This window comes from Triticum aestivum, chromosome 2D (assembly GCF_018294505.1).
Source record: "Triticum aestivum cultivar Chinese Spring chromosome 2D, IWGSC CS RefSeq v2.1, whole genome shotgun sequence".
Taxonomy (NCBI): Eukaryota; Viridiplantae; Streptophyta; class Magnoliopsida; order Poales; family Poaceae; genus Triticum; species Triticum aestivum.
In genome coordinates, this window is record NC_057799.1 from 215,678,208 (window position 1) to 215,692,440 (window position 14,233).

Consider the following 14,233-nt stretch of genomic DNA (forward strand, 5'->3'; position numbering starts at 1 on the left):
GATTTTTGGGACTAACCTATTAACCTAGAGCCCAGTGCCAGTTTCTATTTTTTCCTTGTTTTTGAGTATCGCAGAAAAGGAATACCAAACAGAGTCCAATAGACGTTCCAATTTTTGATGACTTCTTAAGGACCCAAAGAAGCCCCCGGAGTAAAAGAGTTGGGCCAGAAGAGTCTCGAGCTGTCCACGAGGGTGGGGGCGCGCCCTACCCCCTGGGCGTGGGCCCCTATCTCGTGGACGACTCGGAGACCCCCCTGACGTGAGACCTACGCCAAAAATTCCTATAAATACAGAAACCTCCAGAAAATAACCTAGATCAGGAGTTCCGCCGCCGCAAGCCTCTGTAGCCACCAAAAACCAATCGGGACCCTGTTCCGGCACCCTGCCGGAGGGGGGATCCCTCACCGGTCGCCATCTTCATCATCCCGGCGCTCTCCATGACGAGGAGGGAGTAGTTCACCCTTGGGGCTGAGGGTATGTACCAGTAGCTATGTGTTTGATCTCTCTCTCTCTCTCATGTTCTTGATGTGGCACGATCTTGATGTATCGCGAGCTTTGCTATTATAGTTGGATCTTATGATGTTTCTCCCCCTCTATCTCTTGTAATGGATTGAGTTTTCCCTTTGAAGTTATCTTATCGGATTGAGTCTTTAAGGATTTGAGAACACTTGATGTATGTCTTGCGTGGGATACCCATGGTGACAATGGGGTATTCTATTGATTCACTTGATTTATGTTTTGGTGATCAACTTGCGGGTTCCGTGACCTTGGGAATCTATGCATAGGGGTTGGCACACATTTTCGTCTTGACTCTCCATTAGAAAATTTGGGGCACTCTTTGAAGTTCCTTGTGTTGGTTGAATAGATGAATATGAGATTGTGTGATGCATATCGTATAATCATACCCGCGGATACTTGAGGTGACATTGGAGTATCTAGGTGACATTGGGGTTTTGGTTGATTTGTGTCTTAAGGTGTTATTCTAGTACGAACTCTAGGATAGATCAAACGGAAAGAATAGCTTCATGTTATTTTACTACGGACTCTTGAATAGATCGATCAGAAAGAATAACTTTGAGGTGGTTTCGTACCCTACAATAATCTCTTCGTTTGTTCTCTGCTATTAGTGACTTTGGAGTGACTCTTTGTTGCATGTTGAGGGATAGTTATATGATCCAATTATGTCATTATTGTTGAGAGAACTTGCACTAGTGAAAGTATGAACCCTAGGCCTTGTTTCAAAGCATTACAATGCCGTTTGTGCTCACTTTTATCGCTTGTTACCTTGCTGTTTTTATATTTTCATATTACAAAAACCTATATCTACCATCCATATTTCACTTGTATCACCATCTCTTCGCCGAACTAGTGCACTTATACAATTTACCATTGTATTGGGTGTGTTGGGGACACAAGAGACTCTTTGTTATTTGGTTGCAGGGTTGTTTGAGAGAGACCATCTTCATCCTACGCCTCCCACGGATTGATAAACCTTAGGTCATCCACTTGAGGGAAATTTGCTACTGTCCTACAAACCTTTGCACTTGGAGGCCCAACAACGTCTACAAGAAGAAGGTTGTGTAGTAGACATCACCAGCCCTGGTCAAGTTCATGGCGGTGACCCACCATGGCTACAACGTCCTCAAGATGCCAGGGAACCGCGACATCATCACGATCGCTTGCGAGGAGAAGGACGCGGTGTGCTCCCTTGAGCGCGCCTACCAGGCTACGACGATTGAAGACCCAGACAACAAAGGCGCCATCTGCCCTCCTGATGTTGTCCCCAAGAAGAAAAAGCAGCTGCCCCGCCAAGAGCCTCGGGAGAGCGGCGTCTCCAGCCGCACCACCTCAGGACCTGCGCCCACGAACGGGGCGCCTCCCTCCCTCGCATTGGAAGGCGCCCTCCTCAGGCTGGGCTTGGGGGCTCTCTTTTGGAGGGCCTCTAACTTAGCCAACGTCACGAGGGAGGCGCTCGGGCACCACTTGGAGGCATGCTTCATCGCACGCTTCCCTCATGAGGGCACAAGGCACTCAAGGACCTAGAGCTGTAGCACGTACCTCGCGGCACGAACAAGGAAGCTGACAATATCGCCAAGAGAGCCTCCAAGCGCCAGCCGTAGGAGCCCAGCGTCTTCGAGGAGCGACTCTTCAAGCCTTCGGCAGCCCCTCCAGCTGCGGAGCCAGCACCGCCTCGGGAGGAGCTTCCTCCACCACCAACTTCGGGAGCCCCCGCCTGCGGCCCGACCTCGGGAGCACGCTTGCTCCTCGTGCTCAAGCCTCGAGAGGGGTGCTGGACCGAAGAATTCAAGGCATACATGCTACAGGGAAACCTGCCAGAGAAGGAGGAAGATGCGGAGCACGTGGCTCGGCAGGCCACAGCCTACTGCGTTCAGGATGGTGAGCTATATCGAAAACAACCAAATGATGTTTCCTTGCGATGCATCTCCAGGGAGCAGGGGGCGAGTTGTTGACCGACATACACGGTGGGGACTGCGGACATCACTCATCATCGCACACCTTGGTAGGAAAGGCGTTCCGCAGCGGATTCTACTGGCCCACGGCACTCAACGACGCAACCGAGCTGGTGAGATCCTGTGAAGCTTGCTAGTTCCATACCAAGCAAATCCACCAACCTGCTCAGGGCCTCCAGACTATCCCACACTCGTGGCCATTTGCGGTCTGGGGGCTGGACATCTTAGGACCGTTCCCTCGAGCACCCGGGGGCTACCGCTACCTCTACGTCGTCATCGACAAATTCACCAAGTGGGCGGTGGTGGAGCCAGTGTGCACCATCCCGGCCGGCTCGGTGGTTAAGTTCATCAAGGGCCTCGTGAGCTGATTCGGAGTCCCTAACTACATCATCACCGATAATGGCTCACAGTTCACCAGCAACCTTTTTAAAACATATTGTGCGAATATTGGAACTCAGATATGCTATGCCTCGGTGGCACACCCCAGGAGCAACGGACAAGCCGAGCGCGCAAACGCAGAGGTCTTGAGGGGCGTCAAAGCAAGGACTTTCAAGAAGAAGCTCGAAGCCGGCGGCAGGGGCTGGCTGGACGAGCTCCAGTCTGTGTTGTGGTCCATCCGCACCACTGCGGCCAAGCCGACCGGCAAAAATCCATTCTTCCTCGTCTATGGAGCTGAAGCGGTTCTCCCACATGAGGTCAGACATCGCTCCGCGCGGGTCTTGGCGTTTAACGAGGAACGCTAGGACGCCACGCGGGGGATGGATCTCATGCTCGGGGAGGAACGCCGCTGTCAAGCCTCGCTCCGGGCGGCAAGGTACCAGCAGGCGCTGCAGCGGTATCACTGCCGCAGCGTCCGCTCCAGGACGCTTGAGGTGGGTGATCTCGTCCTACGGTGGGTCCTCTCCAGGGAAGGGCTGCATAAGCTTTCACCCATGTGGGAGGGCCCGTTTAGGGTCGCCCGCGTCTCGAGGCCTGGCGCCATGAACCTGGAGAAGCAGGACGAGGTCCGCATCCAGAACGCCTGGAACATCCAGCACCTCCGGAAGTTCTACCCATGAAGCAAGGCCTAGTGCCTGTGAAGGTCTCCGCTCGTGACACTCTCACATAATAATGAGTGGGGCTGTACACGCCCCAAAGTCTCCAGAGTGCCGCCCTCCGTCTTCGGGGGCTCCCTCCCACGTCTTAGTGGCAGCACTTAGCTCCGCGCTGGTGAGAAGACTAGACTAGGCGTCGGACGCGGCTGTTCCTTTGCTTTCTGTAGCTGATTTGCAACCTTTTAATGAAATTTGGAGTTCGTGTGCTTTCATTTGCTAAGCCGGTTTTCCCCTTTGTTTTCTCTTTTGCGCTTTGGTCCTAGTTCAGGAGGAGCAGCAGTTGCCCGTCGCTCTTCCTCGCGCGTCTCGCGCGCGGGGGCGGGGCAGGTGTGTGCATGTGACGGGCTCGCCCCACGCCGCAAACACACTTCGCCATAGCCCTGCTCCCTCAGAGCTTCGGCTTGTTCTATCCTCGCGAGACACCCTCGGGGAAGCTTGTGATCTACACACCCTCCTGAAGTCCATGCCCAACGGGGACTGCGACGCGGTGCACCAAGCCACGACAAGCTCGTGCCTGAGGGCTCGCGCAAGGAAGAATAGGGCGCCCGACCAAGTTTTCTCTAACAACCCCGCAGCTTCATAATGCCTCCCGAGGCCGATGATCCATGAGCCGCCAGCATGGAGGGCCCCACCAGGTAATGAAACGTGCGCCCCTGCGAGAAGGAAAACTACCGCGCGTGCATCAAGCTAAGTTATCCTACCATACTCATTTGGAGCATGAACACTGCAGCACAACCTTGGAACAATAAACATAGCATAGTAGAATAAATACCATGGTTCATTACACGCCCCTATGGGGCCCCCCTATTTTTTTCAAATGCAGGAAGAAAGGAAAGGTTAAAAAAAAGCAGCCCGCACGACCGCAGCAGCTCATGAGGCCTGACTACAAGGGCCTCCCGGACTCAGCTAGAGCCTTCTTCGCGCTTCACCGGAGCATGGTGACGGGACGACCCGCCACCGCCCTCGAAGCGAGCCCGGCGACGTGGCAGCTGGTCGTAGCCGCTGCTGCTGGTGCTCTCGCTAGAGGAGGAGCCGCCGCCGCTGGATGAGCCACGGCCGTCGCCAAGAGCAAGCTCGCCTTCAGCGTCGTCACGGCCGTCATCAAGGCCAAGCTCGTCGCCGCCGCCGCTGTCCTCGGGGCAGCACCCTGCGCAGCGACCATCTTCCCCAAACACCCTCATGTAGAGGGTCGCAACGCTGTCATACTTGAAGTGGAGGGTGCACCTCATGCTCAGGCCATGCGCGGGGGCGAACGTCTGCCAGCCGCGGGCCAGGACCGCGTTGTCCACGGCAGAAACCTCCACCGCGGGCCACGAGGCCTTGCTGCAGCAGCCGTCAGCCTGCAACCAGAAGCCGTCGAGACCCATGGCCGCAGCTCGCCGGCAAAGGAGCGTGGAAGCTAGAGCCACGTGCCGGCTGGCCTCTCCGACCACACGACGAACTCCGGGAGCACCTCCACCGAATGGAAGCGCGGCCGGGGAGGCCGCGCGACCATCACGCGCCTCCCCTCGGCGCAAGGGCTGCCCCGCCCCGGGTGGCTCCCGCCGCGGGAGGAAACACCACTACGACCACCAAGGACGACGCCGGCCCTGAAGGAATACACCCGCGCCCCCAAGAAGTCACACCAGGGGTCGCGGCGTGCTTGCGGGGGCGGCCCCGCCCCTCTTGGGCGGCGGCAAGCCGGGCCCCTCCTGGCGAGCCTTCCCCTTCTCCGCGGCAGAGAACCTCTTCGTTGGCACCATGAAAGCTGCGGCGAGGCGGCGAGGCAAAGAGGAAGAAGAGAGAGCATGCGGCGAGAAGAAGGGGATCAGCGAAGGGGGCTCCGCCCCCCTCCTCATTTATAGCCAAGAGGAGGCCAACCACCGGCCTCCGCGATCGTGCATAATGATGTTTTTTCCTGCATGCAGCAGGGTCGCGTCAAGTTGAACGGTTGCCGAGGCAGTGTGGGGAAGCGGAGGAGCCCAAGTCCCATCAATCACCACGCGTCGATCGAGGCCACAGGCGGTTAGGGCCTGCGGCGCTCCGACCTTGCCCCTTGGCTTTGCCTCGAAGCCAAGTTTGAGCGCGCCTTGGGCCCAGGGGCTACTGTCGGTGTCCTAGGAACGGGGGTACCCAGACTTGCCTGCCTGCGGCCCACATCATGGCTCCGTCAACGGCCCGGTACGGCCCAGCTTCAGCAGCAGCAGCTCAAGACCCTCGCGAGGCGGAAGACACCAAGGCCTCCCTGAGGGCGGCCTCACTAGGCCAGCTCCTGAGGAGTGGAGATATCAATGCAAGGAGCTGCTCGCAAGGTTCACATGACGTGAACCATGACGACCAAGGCCAGCCGGGAGCCAGCGGGCGCAGTGTACCAGTTTCCTCTTTGGTGCTAAGGAGGCAAGCGCAGGTGCGGAGTCCCGAGGAATTAGGCAAAGGTTTCCATATCAGTGCAACGAGACCAAGACCGCCAGGACGGCAGGACGGAGACCATCACGGAGCCCACCACAGCATCACCACTAGAGCCTTTGCAGGCGAAGAGTACTTTTGTCAGGATAGCTTGTACTAGTTGTTCCCCTTCGAATTTGGCCATTGTGGGATCCCTTCCCGCCTACATTTGGGAAGAGGACCAAGGCCACTATAAATAGGACTTAGCCACCACCATAGGCACTACAAAAAATACACTTCCGTGATGATACGTGTTTGTCACAGTAGGTCACGTTTTCTGTCATGCATGTACATCCATGAGAAATTTATGACAGAATCAAGATAGTCATACCTGTGATGTCGTAGAAGTGTTCCATGACACTACCAAAATTATCATCACGGAAGTGTCCACTTCCATGACGATAAATCGCGCGTCACAGAAGTGCTTTCGTCAAGGGTGACCGACACGTCGCATCCACCGTAACGGAACGCCGTTAAGCTATCGGGTCTTGTTTTGGATCCGATAACCCGTTAACAGCCCCGACCAATGGGGATTTTCCACGTGTAAAATCATCATTGGCTGGAGGAAACACGTGTCGGCTCACCGTTGGGACAGATGTCATCCACTCATTGGACCCAAAGCGCCTATGATACGTCGACACGTGGCACGGCCCAACAGAAGCCCATTCCTGTGAAAAGGCCGGCCGTTTGACTTGGTCAAAAGGTGGCGGGCCGGTCCACAGCAAGCCTGTTAATGGCTTGTTCGCATATAGCCCATTTAGAGCCCGCTAACCCAGGGCCCGTTTACGGCCTATCCGAATTAGGCCCAGTAGCGTCATCTAGGCCGTCCAATATAATTCCAGCCCGTTTTAACTTCCGGCCCATGTATGGCCCATGACGTCTTTCGGCCCATATGAGGCCCTTAGTAACTTCGGCCCATTAATGGCCTGTGGTAAAACTGGCTCGTAATGACCAGTGTATCACTTTATACCCATTAACGACCCGTGGTAAAACTGGCCCATAATGAACAATGTATCACTTTATACCCATTAACGGTCCATTATTCAGTTGGGCCGTTTCTAGCCCATGTTATCTTTCGGCCTTCTCAGGGCCCATTTATTCTTGGGCTCATTTCCAGCATTCGTTTACTTACGGCCCGTTCCGTCATTTTCTGCTTGTGGGCCAAATTCAGCCCGTGGTTACAGTCGGCCCGTTTGTGGCCCGTTAATACGTAGGGCCGTTTTCATAGCGTCATCAAATACGGCCGATTAACGACGGGCCGTTATGGTCGCCCATGAACGGACGATTTCAAATCTAGCCCATTTACGGCCATAATGTGGTCTGTTATTGGTCCATGTTTGGCCAACCAATCATACGGCCCGTAGAAGGCCCATTGATGATATGGCCCGTAGAAGGCCCATTGTGTCTACGGCCCGTATAAGGCCCATTGTTTCTACGCCCCGTAGAAGGCCCATTGTTTCTACGGCCCTTAGAAGGCCCATTGTTTCTACGGCCCGTAGGAGGCCCATGTTAACTACAGTAAATATGTAGCCCATGGTTAATGTGGCCTAGTTTTAAAAAATAGGTTATTGCGGCCACTAGCAAACCGCGGAAGAACTGCACTGACTACAAGAAAACAAATAAACAAGACAATAAGAAAATAAATAAGCAGGCAACTTACGCTAGGCTATCACGGCTATTACACATATTACATCCACTGGGCATCAAAGTTCGCCACCAGTGCAAATATAGGGAACACCCTACACTATATAAAAGGAAGGTTGGCATAAAAGTTAACAGTCTAGCAGATAAATGCACCACCAGAAGTTCAGAAGCTCAGTTCATTTGACCTAACTGTTACGTTTTCATGCTGTATTGTCCGATGGAGCACCATAACCTTCGCCTTCAGTTCTCCTAGGCTCCTGAACAACATAGCAAATGTATGATAGTCTGGTTTCAAAACCATGCATATCTTGACAACATTGAATAATGTCTCTCCTTGTTTCACAAAGGGTCTCTGTTAGGGAATGGACTTGTGTCTGGAGCGCAGATACAACATTGTTTTGAGCTTGCATATCTTGATCATGAGGTAGTTTGGACGAGATTGCCTTAACAACAAAGCCAGTATTACGCAGGAACGTGCTTTTGGCACTGTTAGTGGACATGTACTGACCCACTGCAGCAAGAGCTGACATTGCGGTTATAGTTGCCTCACCACCTTCAGAAGGTGGCGGTTCCACCATTTTGTCCATAGCTCGCTGAAAAGTTGAGGTTTTACATTAGTAGTACCATAACAGAAGATATTGAGGAGGCAACAAAACCAAACAAAATAGCTTTGGTCTATATACAGAACTTATTCTGGTGAACCCATGTAAAATAATAGTTGTATTTTATTGCAAAGTACATAATAAAACCAGGTTCCAAACATATGACCATGTACCATCGCTAATGTATTGTCTATTTCTTCACATTGTATTGAGGGCTAAGGATAAAGAGACGAAGTTTATAATACGGCAAGCATAGTATGACATCGTTCATATCACAAAACAACTGAGAATAGACAAACAAGCAATTGTAATGTTGTGTGGGCAAGTCCAGCACGGAACTAGATTACAGGTCAAGATCAAAGGAACATCACTCCTCTCTTCTAAACCTTGTAAGGTGCAATGATACGCTAAGACAATCGTGTATAAAATTGAAAAGATTAATAGACATTGGCTGCAAACCATGCAGTTCAAGGCACAAGTCAGAGTAAGTAGTAGTTAAAAGGCATGAGGATTAAGGACTTACAACAGCGGCTTTGACTGGTGTAGTCATGCCCTTCTTCTTGCTGGTGTGACAGTCCTTGAAGATTTACACAGCATTTAGTGCAGGTACTTTTTGGTCCTTGCGGGCTTTCCTCTGCATTTGGGACAAGTCAAAATATAGATCTGATAATATGGTACAGCGAAAAGAGTGAAACAGCAGCTAATTACAAGAGCCTCGCAGTGTGCAATATAGCTACGAGATCCTGTCGTATGTTGGAATTTCACTTTCGTACAGTTGGCCTTCTTCTTTGAACAGTTCACCTACAAGAAGATAGATTTGTGTGGCACATGCGTAAATAGGACTTCAACATGTGATCTGATCACATATATATAATGTACCTGATACTTCGGATCAGACCAGTGTTTAATGAGGCCTCTCCAGTCTTCATCAGATATATTTTCCACTGGAGATGTTTGGGCAAGTTCACTGTTAGCCTTACCTTCAAAGTGAGTTTTCCTCAAGTTATACCGATACTGTCATAGAGCAGACTTGAAAACATGGGTGCAAGCTTGTCTGGTTGCATCTTCTTGGCTATCCAACTTGAACCTCATCTGTTGAAAATTATGGGAGTCTCATTATCAGCAACCTAGAAAGTATTGGACAGAGCAAGACGATATTACTAGTTTCCATACATAACCATACTTACAGATAAATGGTCGAGGAAGGTGTTGAACTGGGTTTCGTGTTTGTCATTCCTGTACTGAATCCATGTTGGGAGGATACGTACATGACACCTAACAGCAACCGCTGCCTCTGATACTAACTTGGCTGACTCTGTAGCATCACATGGCCTTTTTAAACCTGCCTCAAAACGGATCTCCATTCTTCCTCCTCTAGATTTAGTTAACCTATCGAGCATTATCCCTGATGTTTGTTTCCTCTTGCGCCTAGGTGCTAGTCCAACAACAAACATAGGAAGTGTTAGTGTACATCAAACTGTGAGACTACATATAAAGAAGCATGCAACTGTAACTTGACTCCAGCAACTACCTTCTTGCTGTTGAAGCTCACAAAGTTCATCTGATCTTGCCAACTCATCTTGTGTCAAGAGTGCTTCGGAAGTAGTGTCAGGTGGCAAGGGAGCTTGGGAACGTGCTGCTAGCTGAGTTGACCAACGAGTAAATCGTGCAGCTGGTGGTACTGTGGAAGGTGTTGCAACAACTAGGGTTCTCTCTGCTTGTTTGGTGGCAGCTATTTGTTTCTGTTTGGCTTGGTCTGTAGCTCATTTAGCACGGGATACCCTGTCTGTACAATTTTCCACTGGACTTTGACCTTCTATTGCACCATCAGTACCAGCAGAATCTGAGGATTCTTCCGCTTCCCTTTCCCTGTCATTATGTCTTGCTTCCTCTTTCTCTGTGCCATGTTAAGTCAAGCCGACAAGAAAAACGAATAACAATTTAGTTCTTCGGAACAAATTGATGTGTGATACAGACGAACTAAACTTTGATGTTAGACAACCACATGATAGGAGGATGTAATATGTAAGAAAAACATGATGGCATGAGATAACCAGAACTATGATGTGTAAAATAAGCAGAAGACATTTCACTAAATTAGAAGCAATGCAATGGAAGGTAGACACCATATGAAAGATGCTACAAATATCGCTCTGCCAAGTTAACTGTGTCTCATCATAAATACCATTTAAACAAATGTGAAGCAATACAAGAAATAAATCATATGCAAGATGCAAACAACATCACACTATCAAGTTAAAGGTCTCTCGTCATTAGTGCCATTCCATATTCACAGCATTGCATATTCACAGCTTATGATGTGTAAACTAAGGAGAAGGCATTTCAACAAATTAGAAGCAATGAAAGCTAGACACCATATGAAAGATGCAACGAATATCACTCTAGCAAGTTAAAACTGTCTCGTCATAATTGCAATTTCAACAAATTAGTAGTACAAGCTAGAAAATAATGCGAGATGTAACCTATATCACACTCCGAAGTCAAACGTGTCTTATGATAAGTGATTGTTGCAGGTTACACAACAGTAGTAATTTGATGTAAGAATATGGTGTGATAGACAGATATTGTATGTTCTAGAAATAGGAACACGTGTCTTATTCACGTATAATGTGTAAAGTAAGCAGATGGAATTCAACAAAATTAGAAGCAATACAAGCTAGACCTCACACATAACATGCAACCACATATAACAGTGCCAAGTTAGAGGGAGCACCGATGATGGTGCACTAGGGGAGACGTGCTCATCATAAACACAGCTACGTTGAGTGTCTATGCATGTGTTGTCTTGGAAATCATCTTGGGGGGGATGGAGGAGTAGAAACTGTAGAGGCCCTCCGTTTGGAAGGAGCACCTTTATCCGCTGCCTAGATAACTTCCTTCCGCTTTATTGATTTTGAATTGTCAAGTAAAACCGACAAGAAAGAGCAATAAAATTCTCTCTTCAGAACTCATTCATGCATGATACTGACAATCACTACTTTGATGTAAGGCAAACACATGATACCAGGATGGAATATGTACAAAAAACAGGACGGCATGGCATGTTCACAACTGTTTGTGTAAACTAAGCAGAAACCATTCCAACAAATAAGAAGCAATGCAAGCTAGACACCACATGAAAGATGCAACCAATATGACTCTGCCAAGTTAAAAGCGTCCCATCATAAATGGAACTTCAACAAATTAGAAGCAGCGCATGCTATAAACCATATGAAAGATGCAACTAATATCGCACTGCATATAATAAAGGTGTCTCGTCATATTGATTGATCCGGGATACAAAAAAACAATAGTTTTATGTAAGGACATGCTTAATAGACAGATGTACTATGTACTAAATACAGGAAGGCATGTCACATTAACAGGTATAATGTATAAGCTAAGCAGAATAGCACATGCAGTTTAACCAGATTGGAAGAATTACAATCTAGACACCATATGCAACATGCAACCACATATCACGGTGCCAAGTTAGAGCAAGCACCTGCGATGCTAGTGTAGGGGAAATGCGGTAATCAACCACAGAGCTACGTTCACTATCTTCATCTAGCCTTGCTGTTTCTTGAGAATCATGTCGGGAGGCTGACGCTGCATTCTTTAAATGAGGAGTAATCCACTTGCCTGACTGCCTCATCATAAGTGATTGATGAGGGATACACAAGAACATTAGCTTGATGTAAAAAGATGGTTAATACACAGATGTACTAGTATATACCAAAAACAGAAAGGCATGTCATATTCAAAGGTATACTGTGTAAGCTAAGCAGATGCAATTTAACCAAATTGGAAGCAATACAAGCTAGACATCCGGCTGGAGTGGTGACCATGATCATCTAGGAACTGAGAGCCTGGTGGGAGGCGGGCTGCTTCGCCACCATCGCGGCTTTTTAGTTGGCTTCCAGGTGATGCCCCTCTTTGATGGGCTTGTCACTGGCTCGGCCAGTGCCCTGACTAGCTATTTGTCTTCTGGTGCTCACGGGATGGTGGTTCATGTAAAAAATATCTTTCCTTATCTTAATAAAGACCGACTTCGGCCTTTCGAATACAGGCTAGACACCATATGGAACATGCAACCACATATGACACCGCGAAGTTAAAGCAAGCACCTGGGATGGTGGTTCATTGCGAGCGAGGTCATCAACTCCATAGCTACGTTCACCGTCTCCATCTGCTGACACTGCACCTATTATAAGGCTGAAACATGTCTGGCCTATCCGCGTACGACGCTGGAGCGACTTCTCTCTTTTCTTTTTGGCTTCTCTCATAGCAGCAGAGTCTGAAATACCCTTGCATAAAAAAACAATAGTGAGAGTATGGGTGAAGTGTGTGCAGAACTAGTGCACTGTAAAAGTAGCAGATAGCAGGTGGCTGAAAAATACATGACACGAGACATATGATAGCTCTACAACATTGCATGGCAAACAAAATTAGATTCTACTCCGTATGATTTTGTAATATATGAGCACAGGAAATGCAGGTACTCCTCCAGCACACCACCACATGTGGTCATATCAAGATAACAGTCGACTGAGAATAAATAGGTCAATTTTTTTAATGAACCGTCTGATCTATAAGGAAAGGGCAGATGGCCTTCGTCTACCTCCCGCTAGTCACTGTTGACGATCTTTCTCGAACCGCTAGCGACCACCGGCCGAGACCCCTGCCTCCGCCGCCCCGCCCTCCCCTCGACCTCACACCACCGCCGTGCTTGGCAGCGCCCCCGGGCCATCCCTTTAATCCCGGCCGACCTCCAGATCGGGCGCCAGTAGCTCTAGGCCCCACATGCCCCTAAGATAAACACCGAGGCGCTGCTTCCCCGGCGTAATAGGCGGACTAGCGCCTGTTATGCCAGGGAATGCTTCCGTTAATTGGGAATCAACTGACCTGGAATTGAAATTCAGGGGGGCGACGGACCTCTAGCTAAGGTGAAATAGTATATGAGGAGAAACATTGTGCATCGCGAGTTACTAGGAACATCTAGTATCAAGAAGAAGCGGTCAACTAGTGTCTTCTCTGGGATGAATACGTGCAAGCAGACACGTAAGATTTGCACGAATAAGGGAAGAGGAGTGCCATTTTTGGTTGTCGGTGTGGTCGCCTCCACATGTCGGACCGATCTTCTTCTTTTTGCCGGGGAAACCGATGTTCTGGAGGAGGGTGCAAGCTTGGACGAACCCATGGACAAATTGTTGACTGTGTTGCCGTGGCCGTATGTCGGCGTAGGGGAAGCAGATCCCAGGCGGCGCAGGACGGCGTAGCGGGAACATCTCCGGTGCGGTGGAGGGTGGCGAAGTTGGAGCGGCAGCGGTGAGGCGCAGGACGGCGTGGTTGAACTGGCTCGGCCTCGGCTTCAACTACTAGCCGTGGAGGGCGTTGCGGTTGAGGTTGCGGTGGACGACGACGTCGGGGTATCGGCTCCGGCATGATGGAGGAGGGCGGCGGTTGATGGGTGGAATGGGGTGGCGGACGGAGGACGCTGGGGTTTCGCGGCTGGTGGAGAGGTAGTTTTTGCGCCCACGGAGTACGAATGGGGAATCGGACGGGTGGGCGGGGGGAAGGGGGGAAGAACCATGTTTCAGTCTGGGACACGCTTGTTTTTGGCTTTTTTGAACAGAAGATGGGACGCGCTTGTTTGAAATTTGGGGAAGTACAAACTTTGCCCCCTCTTAAATTTCGGAGCTACTGCGGGTCGGGGGTAGGATGGTAATCCCAGGTGTCCCAAATAGTGGGCGGGAGCGATTTCGGCCGCGCGCATGTGTGCTTAGGTGGCCATTGTGTATGAATGTTTTTCGGAGGCGGTTGTGTGGCATCTAGATGAAGCTACAAACCTACCCCGGTTTAGACCTTTGGACGTCGGGCCGGTAGGTTTCACGGGTCGGAGTTATTAGAAAAGTAATTTCCTTATACTACCAAACATTGGTCTCACGCGGTTTCGGGCGAGTAGAGGCTCTTTTGGCGCTTCGTTCGAAATTTTGAA